Source organism: Lolium perenne, chromosome 6, assembly GCF_019359855.2.
Source record: "Lolium perenne isolate Kyuss_39 chromosome 6, Kyuss_2.0, whole genome shotgun sequence".
Classification (NCBI taxonomy): domain Eukaryota; kingdom Viridiplantae; phylum Streptophyta; class Magnoliopsida; order Poales; family Poaceae; genus Lolium; species Lolium perenne.
Genome location: NC_067249.2, coordinates 45,001,449 through 45,021,395, shown reverse-complemented (window position 1 = coordinate 45,021,395; position 19,947 = coordinate 45,001,449). Strand labels below are relative to the sequence as shown.

The window sequence follows — 19,947 nt, the reverse complement described above, 5'->3', positions numbered from 1 at the left end:
CTCACATAAGTTCACCAAAGAAACTTTAAACATGTCAATGACAATGTTGTTGTTAGTACATTTTGAGTTGTTGGTTATATGAGCTTCCATTCCTTTGCATCTTTGTTCTCGCTAATTTAAACAATGTTGACAGATGGATTTAGGACCCTTTTTTTAACAAGAGATGGATGTAGGCCTTTCTTTAAAGAGGATGTAGGCCTTTGTTGCTGCAGTCATCATTGTTGTCATCCAAAATCGTATAAAAAACGGTAGTGCTATTTTCAGCATGTGTATAAAATCATGTGTGAGAAGTCATGGAAGAGAAAAGTTGAATGTAGTGTACATCCTATGGCTGTCTGAGCTCTATAATATATTTTACTTTCTATGGTTGTCTTTGCTCTGGAATATACTGAGCCCGGCAGGGCCGACATATTTATCATGTCTACTTGTGTGCAAGAAAGCAATAATCTGTGATGTCCAAGCATTTGTTAATGTAAATCTTACGGTCCTACCAGAGGCTAGGCAGGCAAAGATACATTTGCTTCCATCCAATAGTTAGCACCGTTTCATTTTTTTTCTATTGATACGATTGCATTGGCTTCCAGCCCTTGTGCAATATTGAAGCCAGGTACATCCATAGTTGAATTCAGATTTGATTGGCTACTGCATGTGGGATGCCCTGATCATTATCTGAAAAGAAGCATATATACTTAGTTATTTTAAAACCGCATATCCTAGAAAATGCAATGAGTAAATGTGCATATTTTTTAGAAGCACAATGGAATGTTAATTTAGGCCACAGTAGTCCGGTACAGGTGGTATAAGAAACTATTTAATGTAGCTTTCCAAGATGCAATCTACATGATATCTATCATATACATTGATGCGGTTTATAGTCTGGTCATGTGCGGTAGTTGAAGAACCAATCGATAATTTGTAGGTGAGCTAGGCCTAAGCTAAACAAAATAAGTATTAACATTCTGAACTTTATTCTTTGGAAGGAAACTGGCAGTAAGAGTGCCAAAGAGTATTTTATCTGTAAATAACATAAAAGGCTAAAATGTAATTAGAAACAAATGGTGAGAAGACCTCCAAAATATAGTCCAGTGAAAAGTAATACTTTTGACTTTCAGCCTAAAAGAAGAACTGTACCTCCTAGAGTGAACTTGCAAAGCAATGCAAAACCGGTGTTCATTGCTGGAGCCATCAGACGACCTAAATGTCAGATGAATTTGTGTAGACGCACACATACAGAAGAATATTTAGTGTGCCTTTGCATCCAAGCCGAAGTAGACAGATAAAGAAGCACCTGCGGAAAATAAAATAGGCAGAAACTGCAAATTCTGCAAGAAAAAATTTAAACCAAATGATAGATTATTTTTTTGATCAAAGAGTAGTTGAGATCTTAAATTGTGCATGTCTATATTTTATAGTATTCATCAATTAGTGGTTTTGTGTGCATATAAAGACATCTTGCCATAAATAAGAAATATGCAGCAATGAACTTAGCAGAGTTTTGAGGAAATAATCTGGGGACATATATACAACAACAACAACAACAACAACCAAGCCTTTCAGTCCCAAACAAGTTGGGGTAGGCTAGAGTTGAAACCCATAAGATCTCGAAACCAAGTCATGGTTCCGGAACGTGGATAGCTAACTTCCACGCACCCCTATCCATGGCTAAATCTTTGTCGATATTCCAAATCTTCAGGTCTCTCTTAACGGACTCCTCCCATGTCAAGTTTGGTCTACCACGACCCCTCTTAACATTCTCATCACGCTTTATCCGTCCGCTATGCACTGGCGCTTCCGGAGGCCTCCGTTGGATATGTCCAAACCATCTGAGACGATGTTGGACCAGCTTCTCTTCAATCGGTGCTACCCCAACTCTCTCCCGTATATCGTCGTTCCGTACCCGATCCTTTCTTGTGTGGCCACATATCCATCTCAACATGCGCATCTCTGCTACACTTAACTGTTGGATATGTCGTCTCTTCGTTGGCCAACACTCAGCGCCATACAACATCGCAGGTCGGATAGCTGTCCTATAAAACCTGCCTTTTAGCTTTTGTGGCACTCTCTTGTCACAGAGTACGCCCGAAGCTTGGCGCCACTTCATCCAACCAGCCTTGATTCGGTGGCCCACATCTTCATCGATATCGCCATCCTTCTGCAACATGGACCCCAAATATCGAAAAGTGTCTCTCTCCGGTACCACCTGCCCATCAAGGCTAACCTCTCCCTCCTCGTGCCTAGTAGAACTGAAACTGCACCTCATGTATTCAGTTTTAGTTCTACTAAGCCTAAAACCTTTCGATTCGAGAGTTCGCCTCCACAACTCTAACTTTCTATTAACCCCCGTTCGGCTATCATCGACTAGCACCACATCATCCGCAAAGAGCATACACCATGGGATGTCTCCTTGTATATCCCTTGTGACCTCATCCATCACCAAATCAAAAAGATAAGGGCTCAAAGCTGACCCTTGGTGTAGCCCTATTCTAATTGGAAAGTCATCAGTGTCGCCATCGCTTGTTCGAACACTTGTCACAACATTATCATACATATCCTGGGGACATATATCTACAAAAAAAAAGTCCCCCAGGCATGACCAAGCATGTTTGCTTTCATGCAACTTCAAGATTACTCTTTGAGAAAATACATGATAAATATCAATCAAGCAAAAGTAGGTTCTTACTATTAGTTGTATATTTTGTGTTCAATTTAACAAATAGCTAAGTCCAGTTGTTCATCACCTAGGGTACTATTTGAAGTGAAATGTATTCAACGAATGCACTATTAGCAAATAAAAAGGAGTATAGTGGTAGGAGAGATAACAACAGAGGTTTGAGGCTAGACAGGACAGAACAGTTACCTCAATTTAGCCAGTCGCTTAAGATGCTTTGAAACCTGTTGTTGCTGCCACGCCTCTCTGTAGAATCAGTGGTGGATACTTCCTGTCGCTGCTGGAGCACGGTGACTAAGCATACTTACTTGAAAGTTTGAAGCTTTACTCAGGATCATGGGGTAGAAAGGTGATATACTCCATATCCTTTACGCAGCTCCTTTGAAGTCTTCAACCAACTTCAGAAACCAGGGATACACACCATACAATACGCGCATCTTCCTGTAACAACATGCAAAATTTAAATACAGCTATATGTTATTCTCAACTGGCTAAAACACAAAAACACAATCATATGTGATTTATTCCGAACCAACTCATTTATTTTGTTTAGCATCTAGACGTTACGAGTGTCATACTTGCTCATGTAGAACATGATAGCCTTAGATAATAAGATATCGAGGTGTAGATCCTAAAATCAATGAAGTCAAAGGAAGTTAACTTCAAAATACAAATAACTCACCGAGTAGTTATGAAAATTACATGAACCTTTCAACACACAACTGAGGTCTAAGGACACGTTTTTATATACAAGCATTTAGTATGACTAAGACTAAATAATCTTAGTGAACTTTATCTGTGGCTGGCCAGTAAGGCTCCATATCTGGAGGAAAATTAGAAAGGGTCCTAGTACCAGTAGAAAAGCCCCAAAAGTGTGAAGAATTAAATTTCATGATGGACCTCTGAACAAAACAACCCGGATCATCCTTAAACTATTGTGTTTTGGCCTGTAATGGAATTAATGCGGTAGCTTGGCGTGACTAACATCCAGCTGCTATGACCATCAACAAGAGACGCAGACTAACCAACTTGAGGAGACAATTGTGGAGGGTTGCTGGGGCTGCTGCCGCCGACGAGATAGGAGATCGTTTCCGTGCTGGTGATACCATGCTGCACCTGGGCCGCCCCCTTCCTACCGTACTTTCTTCTTGTCCTCAGATCCTCCGTGGTCTTCCTGAACGGTGGTGGTGACGGCGCATTGCCCAAGGGCGCGAAACACCCAGGTGGAGACGACCCAGAGAGGGGACCAGGATGCAGTCGACATCGATAGGAGAGGACGCAAGCTCTTGTGGGTGAGGGTTGGGTAACCTGCGGCGGCGGATGGTCTCCGGAGAGAAGATAGATCAGGGGGCTTCATTTTTTCCCCAGAACGAAGGGGTCAAGTGGGAGAAAAAAACGAAGACAAGAGAGTGGTGCTGAAACCAGGCTCATTGTGGCTGTGCGGATCACACTGGGTCGGCCTGTTTGATGACAAGACACCCAGGTCCATTCGCAGAGAAGCAGCCCTTCTACGTTGGGCTGGCCGTGACGCCCGTGAACCGGAGCCCGTGAACGGTTAAAGTGAAACGACGCAGCCACACGGACGCTTGGACGTACGGTGGGAACATCTGGGACATCCAACAGCGTGATCGGACGGCCGCGAACGACAAATCGCTGTGGAAGCTTCTAGATAGGTGTATATAGGTAAAATAGTAGGGGCACCATGGTGCCCAGGCTCCTAGATAGCAACCACTTTATTCACCACCGATAAAATTATTATACTCACTCTATCCCATAAAACATGTTAAAAGTTTGTTTAAATTTAAACGTATGTTTAAATGTATTTAAATTTAGATATACTAGCAAAAGTGCCCGTGCGTTGCTACGGGTTATTTTATTAAACATTTCTAAGTTTGTGGAGAGCTTCATGTGTTGAAGTCAGCCACCAAATTGATTTCGATTCTTGCCTCCTTCTCCACGCCGGCCCCTCTATGAGACGTGAAACACTCTCGAGGCAAGACCCGTGCTCAGGAAGGTTCCTGGAGGGAATTCGGTGATGCATGGGTAACCTAGAGGTGATACACCGTGCTTATCAGGTGCGAAAAGTATATAAGATAATATTGTGATTAGTACTTGGAAACAAAAGTGTAATCATAAGTGGTTCGTTAGTTGGATTTGGCATAATCTTGGCACTAATAAATATATCTTTTCACTAACAAAAAGATAACATAACTACGGTATTCCTGATTTAATAAGTTTGATCTTAATTCTACTCGTTTCAATAAAAAAAAACTTGACTACTAATTTGGTTAGCAAACTATTTGATATATATCACAAAAAATATATCATTGGTATGTTTTTTAATGTGAATCTAATGCCATAATTTTTGTGACATATATCCCATATTTTGATGACCAAATTAATGGTTAAAAAGCTTCTCGGAGTGTGTAATACCTGTATAATCAATATGAAGGTAGTGGTTATTTTTATTAGATTGAGCAGAAAGTGCAACAACAGTATGTCAGCATGGTATCAGGACTTTATGATAGCCTCAATAACGGTACCGTTCCTCTACAATTTAGGCAACACTACACTGAAGCTCACCCGTAATGCATCTTGCACTTCACTAATACCTTGGACTCGATGACTTGTGCAGCGTCCTGGGTATCTGAACAATGGTGCACAAATTCCTCCACGCAACGATCGATCAAAAACAATCAGAGAAGAGCAACCAAAACGATAGTGTGATAGTGTGCTCCATTAAACTCTCACGGCTGGACTTTGGTATGTTCAGGCAATCAGACTTTGATATGCTCTCTGTGATAACCGTTGCCGCCCGTGGCGGCATGAGGCTGGCAAAATCGAACGCTGAAATCAGCTCCACGAGATGCGCTGAATAGCATTGGCAAATCAGGTGGTGGACAGAGAAGATGAAGTAGAGTTAGTCCTAGGCTGAGGCTGCGCTAGATCCGCCGATGCTGTCGTCCCTGATTTTGATGAGCGACCAGTTGGGCGCCGATGGACTGACCCAGGCTAGTCACGAGTGCCTGTCAAGGGGCTAATCGAACACAAAGACGGAGAAGGGGCTGAGGAAAGCAAGGAACCGACCCAGGGCAACCTAGAGATAATCTCGCCGATTCAGAGACGACACAACCAGTCTGTGAAGTCCACGGCCGGTGGCGCTTCAGTGTCCTCGCCGGTACCGCTGGACCTGCAGATAGATCTTGGCTGCGGGGGCTCTCGGGAGAATCTGCCGTGGAGGATCCCACGGCGGCGAGGAATCAGAGCAGCGCGGAGGTGGGAGATAATCTCGGGATCCCGGGGCGAAAGTCTGGAGGCGATGTTGATGCTTCGATCTGGTAGTTGTGTCGGTGCAGCAGCAGCATAGAACTCGGGGGATCGCAGGCTTGGAGTTCGTCGGGGGAGGGGGGCTGCCCGCTCGAGGGGTCAACGGGAGGGTGGCCGCTAGCAGCAGCTTCACGCTGACCGGAGCCGTCGATGGACGGGAACGCGTCAGCTTCGATTGCCGGAGATCGAGCGGATGGCGGAGAACGAATCAGAGAAGGGGCTAATCGGGTTTGGTTTGGGTGACCGTACGAACATAAGCTGGTGGGCTGCGTGTCGTTCTAATCTAATCGGTACCGATGGCAGACATAGTATTATGCGATTTGGTGGGAGGGCAAAACGGTCTAAAAAAAACGTTGACGAAACTTTTGGCAGAAATCTTAGATCATACGGACCAAACCGAGGAAACGCTTCTCCCTTTATTATTAGGTATAGATTTTTGACATGTTTCATTGGACGGAGGGAGTACTCTTCCATTAAGTGAACGTAATTCTAAGTTCAAAAACCTAATTGAACCTTTCGATAACTCTATCAAATTTATAGAAAGAAAACAAATCAACTGTAATTTAAGGAAAGATGTTGCACGTTGTCCCATCTAAAGGTATAATTGTTGCACCCCCATGGGGCTCTCACAGCGCTTTGAGCTTCTCAGCCATTGGATCTTCCCATCGAATACATCTGGTCCGTTCATTCTGAGCTGAAAGCAAGGGTGCTGGTTGGTCCTCCTGCTAGATAAAGCCAAGAAACAGCCTTGTTTTACCCGCCTGAGACTGCTCGTGGGTCCCACCTTTGGCCGGGCCCACTCGTCGGTCGCTGCGGCTGGGAGTTGGTTTGGTCAGGCGTGGCATTAGCGCATGGAAAAGATCTCCAAAGGGAACCCTAGCCGCTGGCCCCCAATCGCCGCACATCCTCCCTCTCCGCTGCCTTTCCCCGTCTCCACCCCTCTGATGACCCACAAGTATAGGGGATCGCAACAGTCTTCGAGGGAAGTAAAACCTAATTTATTGATTCGACACAAGGGGAGACAAAGAACACTTGGAAGCCTTAACAGCGGAGTTGTCAATTCAGCTGCACCTGGAAACAGACTTGCTCGCAAGGGTTTATCAGTAGTAACAGTTTTATAGCAGTAGCAGTAGTGAAATAACAGCAGCAGAGTAACAGAGACAGCAGTAGTGATTTTAGTAAACAGCAGGATTAAAATACTGTAGGCACGGGGATGTATAACGGGCGTTGCATGGATGAGAGAAACTCATGTAACAATCATAGCAGGGCATTTGCAGATAATAATAAAACGGTGTCCAAGTACAAAGCAATCAATAGGCATGTGTTCCATATATAGTCGTGCGTGCTCGCAATGAGAAACTTGCACAACATCTTTTATCCTACCAGCCGGTGGCAGCTGGGCCTCAAGGGAAACTACTGGATATTAAGGTACTCCTTTTAATAGAGTACCGGAGCAAAGCATTAACACTCCGTGAACACATGTGATCCTCACATCGCTACCATTCCCTCCGGTTGTCCCGATTTCTGTCACTTCGGGGCCATTGGTTCCGGACAGCGACATGTGTATACAACTTATAGGTAAGACTATAAACAATGAATATCATGATGAAATAATAACATGTTCAGATCTGAGATCATGGCACTCGGGCCCTAGTGACAAGCATTAAGCATAACAAGTTGCAACAATATCATCAAAGTACCAATTACGGACACTAGGCACTATGCCCTAACAATCTTATGCTATTACATGACCAATCTCATCCAATCCCTACCATCCCCTTCGGCCTACAGCGGGGGAATTACTCACACATGGATGGGGGAAACATGGCTGGTTGATGTAGAGGCGTTGGCGGTGATGGCGGCGATGATCTCCTCCAATTCCCCGTCCCGGCGGAGTGCCAGAACGGAGACTTCTGGCTCCCGCGACGGAGTTTCGCGATGTGGCGGCGTTCTGGAGGGTTTCTGGCGACTTCGACTTCTCCCCGTGCGTTTTTAGGTCGAGGCCGATAAATAGTCCGAAGGAGGGCGTCGGAGGCCGGCCGAGGGGGCCACACCACAGGGCCGCGCGGGCCCCCCTGGGCCGCGCCACCCTATGGTGTGGGGCCCTTGGGCCTCCACCTTACTTGACCTTCTGGCTCCGTCATTATTCTTGGAAAATAGGGCCTTCTGCATAAATTCCGAGGATTTTCCCGAAAGTTGGATTTCTGCACAAAAACGAGACACCAGAGCAGTTCTGCTGAAAACAACGTTAGTCCGTGTTAGTTGCATCCAAAATACACAAATTAGAGGCAAAACAATAGCAAAAGTGTTCGGGAAAGTAGATACGTTTTGGACGTATCAACTCCCCCCAAGCTTAGCTTATTGCTTGTCCTCAAGCAATTCAGTTAACAACTGAGCGATAAAAGAACTTTCACGAACACATTTGCTCATATGATGTATATATTCTCATGCTATGGCTAATACTTAAGCAGTTCATAATGAGATACATGCAAATAAGATCATCTAACAGCTATGTCAATCATGGAGAGGTACCAATAATTAATAATAAGCATCATGAATCATGTATATAAGCAGGATTGCAATGTTCATAAGAGAGTATGATAAAGTGGTATCTCGCTTGCCTGTATTTGATTGGCAAAACATAAATGCCCGGGCACCTCTGGAGTTCATAGAAAGACTAGAAGTAGTGATTGTCAAAGATAAAAGCATCAAAGTTATACAACAATCAATCATATTTTGAGACAAGCATATTATACTAAGAATGACAGTTGTGCTCTCAAGATAGTGCTCAAAGAAATAATGGAGACACAACATAAAAGTAAAAGATTGACCCTTCGCAGAGGGAAGCAGGGATTAACATGCGCTAGAGCTTTTCATTTTTATAAAGACAGGAGTAAAATTATTTTGAGAGGTGTTTGTTGTTGTCAACGAATGGTAATGGGTACACTAACTACCTCGCCAACCGGACTCCCAAGAGCGGCTCCCATGAATTATTGCATATTTATTTGGCACTCCTTCCAACCTTTCTTACACAAACCATGGCTAACCGAATCCTCGGGTGCCTGCCAACAATCTCATACCATGAAGGAGTGCCTTTTTATTTTATTTTTATTATGATGATGACACTCCCCCCAACCTTTGCTTACACAAGCCATGGCTAACCGAATCCTTCGGGTGCCGTCCAACAATCACAAACCATGGAGGAGTGTCTATTTAAGTTAATTAATTTGGGACTGGGAATCCCATTGCCAGCTCTTTTTGCAAAGTTATTGGATAAGCGGATGTGCCACTAGTCCATATGAGAGTCCGTCAAAAGTAAATGACAAGGTTGAAAGCTAAACACCACATACTTCCTCATGAGCTATGAAACATAAACACAAATTGAGAAGCATTTTGAAGGTTTTAAAGGTAGCGCATGAGAATTTACTTGGAATGGTTTGAAATGCCATGCATAGGTATTTATGGTGGACACTCTGGAATAACTTGGTTTTCATGTGTTTGGAAGCACGAGCAGCGTTCCCGCTCAGTACAAGTGGAGGCTAGCAATAGACTAGGGAGCGACAAATCAAGAGAGCAGTAACTGTCATAATCATGCTTGCGGCAAAATAAATTAACGGAGGCATAAAAGTGATACAAGAACTCTGAAGCAATATAGATCATCAAGGCTTAATTGACTTTTTGTTCAGTCATATGCATGCGTGAGCATGTGCCAAGTCGATATAAATGAATTATTCAGAGGAGGATACCACAATGCCATACTTACTTATGAATAAAACAATGCAAGCAAACATCCATGACATGCTACTCATATTAATAGATTGGAGCTAAACATGAGAGATCATGAACTACTAGACTTTCTCAAATAACATATACCTCACATGAACCGACTAAGCATGCTCACATGGATGAGTATATGTACAAAAATGAAAACAAACAGAGTTCATACCAGCCTCTCACCACAATCCAATTGTCGTAGATCGTCATTATTGCCTTTTCACTTGTGTAGCTTGGATAATATGAAATGAAAACCACGCTCCAGCCACCGAAGACCATTGAACTCATAAAGAACTTTACAAACCAAAGAAGAACAGCAAATATTTTTGGTTGTTGGGGGGATGACCCCCGGTATGCCAAAGGCATGCCAAACCGGATGGTTTGAGCCATCAGGATACCGGTTAGATGTTCATGCCGGAGTCTAAGATAGGCGTTTGGCTGAACAGGCTAAGCCGGTATCCTCATAAGAGGGATACCGGAACCGGATAGAAAAGGTACCGGGCCACCTGAAGGAATGGCTTGTCGGCAAAGCTGGTCAAAGATCCTCTCCAGAGCTAGAAGACAAGGATGAGCTAAGCAAAGTAGCTTTAAACGAAGGGCTGACGATAAAGAAGAAGATGACGGAGAAAGAAGCCGGAGGACGTCAGCCTCCCTGATTAAAGAAGACCCCGGTGTCATCTATGATTAAAGTAGCTTTGTACAGTAGCCTTGTAAAGTAGTTTGTCCAGTCAAAGATGCCATTAGGGTTTCTTGCACTGTAAGCCACCCTCTCCCCTATATAAGGAGAGGGGGCAGCCCTTCTTCACGGGCGCGGAACACAGAGAGAGAAAAACCTGTAACTTGTGTGAATCAAGGAACATGGTGATCTAGAGTGAGTTCTTCCTTGTGTCTTTCTTCTTCAACCTCTGGCCTTGGCCAAGTTCTTGAGGAAACCATCTGGAAGTTCATCCCACCTGATCACAAACCCTCCCCCGAATCCTCTTGCGTCCATTCGGCCCCAATCTAAGCCATCCTATGGCATCTGTCTGTTCACCACGACGACAGTTGGCGCCCACCGTGGGGCTGGAAGTGGCGCTTGATGGAGTTCACATTCGGACGGGCGTCCTCGAGATCTCCGGCGAGCGTACGGTGTCCGCGCTGGTGCAGCGCATCTACGCCATGGACTTCATCAACGACAACGCGGGCTGCTTCGCCAACGGCAGCGTCTTCCCCAAGAACGGCCGCGTCATCGAGTTCGGCAGCCACCGCATCTACTTCGGCACCGTTCCCGTGCGCCAGCGCCTCTCGCCGGTGCTGGTGGCACCGGACCCGCCAAGATGGCTCTATGCTGGCCGCGCCGCCGGCAGCGTCGAGGTAATGATGACCGGTGTGGCTGGTGCAGGAAAGGAAGCCGTGGCTGAAGGTGCTGGTCGCACGGTTTCGACCCGTGCGGCCAAGCCACCGCTGGAGCGCGACGCAGGCGCAGCGGGAGCATCATCCGCGCCACCGGAAACACCGCTTCAAGCGGCGATGAACGTCCTCGCCACCCCCATCGCGCAGAACGTCGATCCGGCAGCGGCTCAGGCGGAGCTGGAGGCGCAGCGCCAGAAGGTGCTCGAGAGCGGCAAGGACATCCTCCGGGCGCAGCGCGAGCTGAACCTAACCCTACGTGAGTACAACGCTGCCCATGGCTTTGCTTCTGTTAGCGCGCATGCTGCTAGGATGCCGGAAAACCGGCTAAAAGCTCGCAACCTAGATCAGGATTTGCGCAAAGAGATTCATGCCGGCAAAAGTACCTCTGCATCTGTTAGCATCGTGGAGAAACCTAAGTACAGTAGCCCGGATAAAACTATAAAAGCTGCTAAAGCTGCTGTAGAGCTATGCGAGTCGCTTTCTGGAGATGCTTTGGCAAAACAGCAGGAGCGTGTTAGAGAGCTGCTAGAAACTATTGAGCAGCAGAACGCTGAGCAGCTGGCTAAGCTGAACAAGGCAGCAGCCTCAAAATCCGGGCGTTCAACAAAGAATGCCGGTAGCAAGTCCCATGGGCAGGCTTCGTCCCCCCCATCCGGACAGGAGAAGAGAAAAAGAAGTGAATGCGCAGCAGATGACTGTGTATGATCCGGTTCTTGCCGGAAAGCAACAAGCCGGGCAACATGATGCCGGTAGAAAAAGCCAAGGGGCAGAGCGAGGCTACGCCAGAGGAGGCTATGCCGGAAACAATCATGCCGGTAGATATGAGACCGGGCAAAATTATCGAGCTGCAAGGGCAGCGTACGATGAGGAGGAAATAGATCCCCCGAGGTACCGGCAGGCAAGGGCCGCGGTACCGGAATGTTATGATGAAGCTGACTCTGCAAGACCGGCAGCATACCGGAACCCGTTGGGAGAACGCTTGGGAGAGAGATACTTACCGGAACGGGATGCGAGGTACCGTCTGGATAGAGTGTACTTGTCGGAAATGATCGAGGAAGAAGGTCCTCCAGGTCCAAAGTGCTTTGGCCCAAGGATCATGAGAGAAAAACCACCAGTTCGCAACTTTACGTTGCCCCGTGACACAAAAACATACGATGGCACTACGAAGCCGAAAGATTGGCTTGCGGATTACGTGACCGCGGTATATGTCGCAGGCGGTGGAGGAACCGTAGCAGGAGGAGGAAACCGGCGTTGGGCCGTGAGGATCATACCATCGTTTTTGGTTGGACCGGCAAGAATCTGGCTAAAAAACTTGCCGGCAGGAAGCATAAATGGCTGGCTGGATTTTGAGGAGGCTTTTGTGAGCAATTTCAGCAGCACCTATCAGAGGCCAAACAGGCCGCAGCAACTTGCTCTGTGCGTATAGCGCCCGAACGAAACAGACCGTGATTATCTGGCCCGGTGGAACACTACAAGGAACTCCTGTGAAGGGGTAATCGAGGCACAGGCCATTGCTTGGTTTAGCAGTGAATGCAGAAGAGGTTCACCGTTGTGGCAGAAGTTGCAGCGGAACATGCCGACAACGTTGGCAGAGATGATACGTGTGGCGGATAGATATGCGTTGGGAGACCCAACGCAGCCGGCAGTGCAACCTGAGCCGGAACAGCTGCGCCACGAACAACACCGGGATAACCGGAATAACAAAAGAAGGGAAGATTTTCCGGATCGAAGGTACGGTCCGCAGCAAGTTGCTGCTGTGCAGGAAAACTCTGAGGCCAGCGGCAGTCAGAGGCAAAGAACCGGATCGCAGCCATGGGCGGGTCCTAAGAAACAATGGGTGGAAAAGAAACCCTGGGTCCAGAAAAGAAACTGGCAAGAACCCGCAAAATACACCATGGAAGCTGCCATGGACCAACCTTGCCGGTGGCACACACCGAATCCGGCACACCCGTCAAACCATCTGACGAAGGATTGTACCTGGACCAAGTACTTGATGCAAAAGGGAACGGTAAAAGATGCACAGCCACCACAAGACATGCCACGGCAGCAGCAGCTACCGCCACCACCGCCACTTACCGGGGCAAACGCCTTACCGGTGCAGCCAAACCGGCAGCAGTACCAGCAAGTTAACCGGGTGGAGCAAGATAACCAACCACCTCCACCGGCACCTTTAGGCCGGAATGTTTACGAAGACCCGCATATGTGCTGTGTCGTTTTTGTCACTGAGCCAACAGATAGGCAAAGTATGCATCGCCGCTCCATGGAAGTAAACGCCGTGATGCCGGCAGTTCCCAAATACATGATATGGTCCAATCAGGAAATTACCTGGTCATCTAAGGATCACCCCAAAATCATGCCGAATCTGGGTGGATATGCTCTTGTTGTGGACCCAATCATGAAAGGGCCGCAAACTCGAGTAAAGTTCAGCACGGTGCTGATAGATAACGGCAGCAGCATAAACATCATGTACAAGCATACCATGCATACGTTGGGCATAACAGAAAACATGCTTCAGCCAACGCGCACAACGTTCCACGGAATTGTTCCGGGCTTGTCCTGCGCCCCGATAGGAAAAGTTCGGGTGGACGTGGCATTTGGAGGACGTGACAATTGCCGGGTTGAAAATGTTGAGTTTGAGGTGGTGGATCTAGACAGTCCCTACCATGCATTGCTAGGGAGACCGGCGTTGGCAGCCTTCATGGCCACAACTCATACGGCTTACCTCAAGATGAAGATGCCGGCACCTCGTGGACCATTGACTGTGGTGGGAAACTATAAGGTCTCACTGGAAACTGCATCTGCCGGATCGAACCTAGCGGAATCCCTGGTGATCGCGGAGGAAAAGAAAAGAATGCAAACAGCTGTTGCGCTGGCTCAGTCCTCACAATTGAGCTTAGCGGCAATGAGTGAAAACATGGGCTCGCCAGCATTCAAGCCAACAAATGAAACAAAGGACATCGTGCTGGATCCGGCTTACCCAGAGCGCACCGTTCGTATCGGTGCCGGACTTGATCAAGCATAGGAAAGCGCGCTCGTCAGCTTCCTCCGTGAGAATCGGAATATCTTTGCCTGGTCAACTGATGATTTGGTAGGTGTTCCGAGGGAGCTGGCTGAGCACTCCTTAAACGTCCGGAAAGATGCCAAGCCGGTGCGGCAACCACTGCGCCGGTTCGCTGAAGATAGAAGGAAAATCATAGGAGAAGAGGTAACCAAACTGCTTGTTGCCGGATTCATTGTGGAGGTCACGCACACAGAGTGGCTGGCCAATCCGGTAATGGTTGAAAAGAAGAAGGATGAGAACCTGGAGGCAAAAGCTCCGAAGGTGTGGCGCATGTGCATCGACTACACCAACCTAAACAAGGCTTGCCTAAGAGACCCTTTTCCTTTACCACGGATCGATCAAGTGATTGATTCAACTGCTGGCTGTGAGTTGTTGTCCTTCCTGGATGCCTATTCCGGTTTCCACCAAATTCCCTTGAAAAAGGAAGATCAAATAAAAACTGCGTTCATTACCCCGCACGGGGCTTATTGCTATGTCACTATGCCCTTTGGTTTGCGCAACGCTGGTGCAACGTACCAGCGCTGTATGCAAAAATGCTTGTTTGATCAAATTGGAAAAAATGTGCAAGTCTATGTAGACGACATTGTGATAAAAACTAAGGTAAAGAACACCTTAATCGATGACATCCGGCAAACATTCGATAACCTAAGACGGTTCCGGATGAAACTTAATCCGGCAAAATGCACCTTCGGTGTCCCTGCCGGCAAGCTGCTCGGTTTCCTGGTATCAAGCCGGGGCATAGAAGTTAATCCGGTAAAAATCCGGGCAATAGAAAGAATGAATATCCCACGAGAGCTAAAAGATGTGCAAAAATTTACCGGTAGCTTGGCATCGCTAAGCCGGTTCATAAGCAGGTTGGGAGAAAAAGCTCTGCCACTCTATGCTCTCATGAAAAAATCTGACACGTTCGTCTGGACCCCTCAGGCAGACGCGGCGTTCAAAGAGCTAAAAACAATGCTAGCCACAGCACCTATACTGGCTTCACCCCTAGAAAGAGAACCTATGCTATTATACATAGCGGCAACAAACCGGGTTGTGAGTGTAGTGGTTGTGGTTGAAAGAGAAGAGGAAGGAAAAACCGTCCAGAGGTCGGTATACTACCTGAGCGAGGTGCTCTCCCTCTCGAAACAAAACTACCCTCACTTCCAAAAAATGACTTATGGCGTGTACATGGCCGCCACCAAACTCAAGCATTACTTTGAGGAGCACCCCATGAAGGTGGTGAGTGAAGCACCAATCTCCGACATCATGTGCAACAAAGACGCCAGTGGCCGGAATGCAAAATGGGCAATCCAGATATCACCATACGTGCCGGTATATGAAAGAAGAGATGCCATAAAATCACAGGCTTTGGCTGATTTCCTCGTTGATTGGGCGGAGATGCAATACAAACCGCCGCATCGGAGGATGAAATCTTGGAAAATGCACTTTGATGGATCCAAGCTCAAAGAGGGTCTAGGTGCCGGTGTGGTGCTCACCTCACCTAAAGGAGATCACCTCCGGTATGTTTTGCAAGTACATTTCAGGGCATCGAACAATGTCGCTGAATATGAAGCTTTGATCCATGGGCTTAAGGTCGCAAAAGAAATCGGTGCGCACCGGATCATTTGCTATGGAGATTCAGATCTTGTGGTACAGCAGTGTTCCGGAGATTGGGATGCAAAAGATGCCAACATGGCCTCGTACCGGTTTCACGTGCAAAAGATTGCCGGATTCTTCGAAGGTTGTGAGTTCCACCATGTGCCACGCGCAGAAAATGAAGCCGCGGATGCTTTGTCCAAGCTGGGCTCATCTAGGCAAGAAATTCCTCCCGGAATAGCTCTAGCTCACTTAAGAGCACCGTCAATCAAACCAAGCCCAGAATCGGAATCAATTTTCGTACCGGAATCACATGTAGTACCCATGGATATTGATGAAGGGAAACCGGGGACTGTACCGGCAAGCTCGGGGACTGCTCCGGCAAGCTCGGGGACTGTTGTACCCATACCGGAAGAAATGATGCTGGTAGATAGTATGGAGATAGATGCACCAGTATTTCTGGTTCGAGAGATACCGTCATGGGTTAAACCTATTAAGGAATTCCTGATCAACGGCACCTTGCCGGCTGACGAAAATGAGTCAAGGAGGATACAAAGAAGGTCCAAAGCTTACACCTTCATCAACGGTGAGGTGTACAAGAGAAGCGTTACCGGTGTCCTTCAAAGATGTGTGGAACCGGAGGAAGGGAAAGAAATGCTTGAGGAAATTCACCAAGGAGAATGTGGGCACCATGCTTCATCAAGGGCGCTAGTAGCAAAAGTATTCCGGCATGGGTTTTATTGGCCCACTGCTTTGGAGAACGCTGAGGATCTGGTAAGAAAATGCAACGGTTGCCAGAGGTACGCCAAGCAAAATCATACCCCAGCATCCGGTTTAAAGACAATACCGTTAACATGGCCATTCGCCGTTTGGTGCCTTGACATGGTTGGCCCATTCAAAACTGCAAGAAGCAGCATGACCCACATCTTGGTCATGGTGGATAAGTTCACCAAATGGCTAGAAGTAAAACCTATCGCAAAGTGTGATGGGCATACAGCGGTGAAATTCCTAAAAGATGTCATTTTGCGGTATGGATACCCGCACAAAGATCATCAACGATAATGGAACCAACTTTGCTCAAGGTGAGTTCAAAAGGTTCTGTGAGGACAACAACATCCGGTTGGATTTGTGCTCAGTGGCACACCCACAAGGCAATGGCCAGGTGGAAAGAATGAATGCTTTGGTGCTTTCCGGTATCAAGCCTAGACTCATTGATGCAGTGGAAAAGTCACCGGGATGTTGGCTCGATGAGCTACCATCAGTTCTGTGGAGTATAAGAACGACTCCAAACCGGTCTACCGGATACACTCCGTTCTTCATGGTTTATGGAGCAGAAGCGGTCATACCAACCGATATCATTCATGATTCACCAAGAGTATAGCTCTATACTGAGCAAGAGGTCAAAGAGGCCAGAGAAAATGATGTGGACTTGCTAGAAGAAGCAAGAGAGTTGGCTCTGGCAAGAACAGCCATTTACCAGCAGAACCTCAGACGCTATCATAACCGGAAGGTGAACCCGAGAGTTTTCCGGGAAGGAGATCTTGTGCTTCGCCTAGTGCAGCGCACTGAAGGCCGGCATAAGCTCTTGCCGCCATGGGAAGGTCCCTTCATTGTAAGCAAGGTGCTTCACAATGATGCATACTACTTGATCGATGCACAGGAGTGGAAAAAAGGAAAGGCGGACAGGTCCGGAGAGGAGAGCAAGCGTCCATGGAACGTAGCTCTGTTGCGTCCTTTCTACTCTTGAAGTGGTGGTGTAAGAAGTTCCTTTTTGTACCTTATATGCTATGAATAAAAGATGCCGGAACCTTGAATGAATCTCGGGGACTACCCCAACTTAAGTTGCATGTAACTTGTTTATTTTTTCAGTTTACCGGTTGCTTATTGAATGTTTTTTCTTTCCGGTTTAGTAGTGTGCTAAATCCTACCGGAGTCTTCGACTCTGCTGCTGTCCGCAAACCGGCTTCATGGCAAGCAAGATAAACCGGTAGGAGATAAGCACATGAACTGCGAAGAGGGAGAGAAGGAAAGAACAATCCGGAAAATTTAACTAACCCCGGTTAAACCGGTTTTTTGCAAAATTTCAAAGTTATTTCTAAGTTCAAGAAGATGCTTGTTTGGTGAAAGAACCTTGTGCTCATACGCCAAAGAACGCCCAGAGAAGGCAGGCAGAGCCAAGGCAAAAGAACCAAGTATGCATCAAATTGGATGCGGAAACAATTGGGAAATCTTTGCAGTGCAGGATAAAAGCAGAACCGAAAGCAAATATGCTAAGGCAAACTTAGAAATACTTAGCTACTGGTATAACTTACCGGCATAAAATGTGGTACGGCAACCGAAAGCAAATTTAAAGTTTTACATCATAAACCCCGGCATACCGGGGTAGAATTTAACAAACATTGTTTTGAGGCAAACAGGGCCAACAGACAGATCACAGGCAAACATTTGACAGAAGATCATCAGGCAGCGGGGGCATCAGGTGGAGCGGCACCGGCCTCAGCGTCTTCAGGGGGAGCAGCCCCGGCCTCGGGAGCTTCCGGCGGCACGTCCTCGGCAGCCTCATCTTCATCTCCCTCGTCTTCTTCTTCCTCATCGCTGAGGTAGTCCTTGACACCAGGAGGGGGAGGGATGAAGGTGCGGACCTCGGCATACTCAGCAAGCCGGTAGGCCCGATCCTGCCGCTGCGCGGTGAGCGCCAGATCCGTGTCCGTGGGAGCATCTGCGCGTACGCCTTGAAGGGCATCCAGATTCAGGGCAGGGTACCAGGAGCAGGCGGAGCGCAGCGCCGTGTCAGCTCCGGCACGAGCCGCGGAGCATTGCCACTCGCGAATCCGGTGCCCGGCATCCTTGAGCCGGTTGGCAGTAAGCGTGATGTTCTCCGGCAGCTCCTCCTCAGGCCACAGCACCTTGAAGATTTGGATGGCGGCAGTTGGTAGGTCGGCAAGGAGCTGGTCGACGCAGCGCATGTGTTGGACTCGCGCGGAGAGGGCGACAAGATAGTCGTACCCATCCCAGTGCGCGTCCAGATTGGGAAACTCCCGCGCCACCCGATCCTCCCTCACCTTCTTCACGGCATAGACCTGGGATTCCGGGAAATGCTCTACAGGAGGAAGGAAAAAGCATAAACACAAGACACCGGGAAAAAGCATGTCAGAAAAACAAGGAACAAAGGTATATTTTGAAAAGGAGAAAGCTTATAAGCGAAAGAAGGGGCAAGGCAGGAACTTACGGAGAGCCAGCGCATCTATCTTCATAACCAACCGATCGTATTCCCGGTGATCAGTGGTCATGGTGTCAATGAGGCGCTCCGCTGCTTTCCGCGATTTCCTCTCCTCCTCCAGCTCTGCCGTCAATACGGTGTTGGAGTTCGTGGAGTCCTCCACGACCTCCGCCAACCTGGCCTCAGCTGCAACCCGGGCGTCCTTCAAGGCTTGCTCATGCCGAAGCGCGGCTTGCATAGCCTGTTCCTTAAGCTCCCCCAAGGCGGTCTTCTGAGCGTCCAGTGCCTCGTTGTGCTCCTTGAGAAGCTGCTCTTTTTCGCCTAAGTACCGGAAAGAAAGGTTTTAGCAAGCAACAATAGATGAAATGAAAAAAGGAACAGATTAGCCGAAAAAGAAAGGATGGTACCTTGAAGCTTGGTAACCTGGGCCTTCAGGGCCTCGATGGTAGCTTCCGGAACAACTGTTAAACAAAACGATGCGTAAATATCAGAGAAGGAAACATTCCGGTGAAAAGATGCCGGAGGGAAAAGGAACAAAACAAACCTTGGCAGTGGCTGTGGGCCTCGGCAAGGTCCCGATGCTCCCACAGAAGCTCCTCAAAGAGTTGCTTCCGGGCGTCAGCAGTGCTCTGATCAAAGGAAGATGGTTGTGAGAAAGAAAGAAACAAGGTTTCAACCCGAAACTTGGGGACTGGCTATGTCGGTTTCACATGCCTCTAGTTAAAGTTTCGCGCTGAAAACTGCGTTTTCACCACGAAACTCGGGGACTGGGAGAATAGACAAGATCCGGAAAGAAAAGAAACCGGCATCAACAGAAATTACAAAAGGATTGGCAAAACTTACCACCACGTTGTTGGTAGCATCGTACCAGGCACTGTCAAACTCTTTCACGGCGCGTTTAAGCCGCGTGAAGTGTTCTTCAGTGGA

General features: G+C 47.5%; 1 long non-coding RNA gene across 2 annotated transcripts; it reads right to left on the bottom strand.

Moving 5' to 3' along the window:
- Positions 1–239: 239 nt before the first annotated feature.
- Positions 240–4,061, bottom strand: LOC127321018 (uncharacterized). 2 transcript variants are annotated; one of them, XR_007863785.2, is made up of 4 exons: positions 3,694–4,060; positions 2,858–3,109; positions 1,132–1,322; positions 240–669 (listed from the first exon to the last, which is right to left on the bottom strand). It is a non-coding gene; the product is annotated as an uncharacterized lncRNA (long non-coding RNA). The 2 variants fall into 2 exon arrangements; XR_011746748.1 differs by having other exon boundaries at positions 1,132–3,109; positions 3,694–4,061.
- Between the last annotated feature and the right edge of the window lie 15,886 nt (positions 4,062–19,947).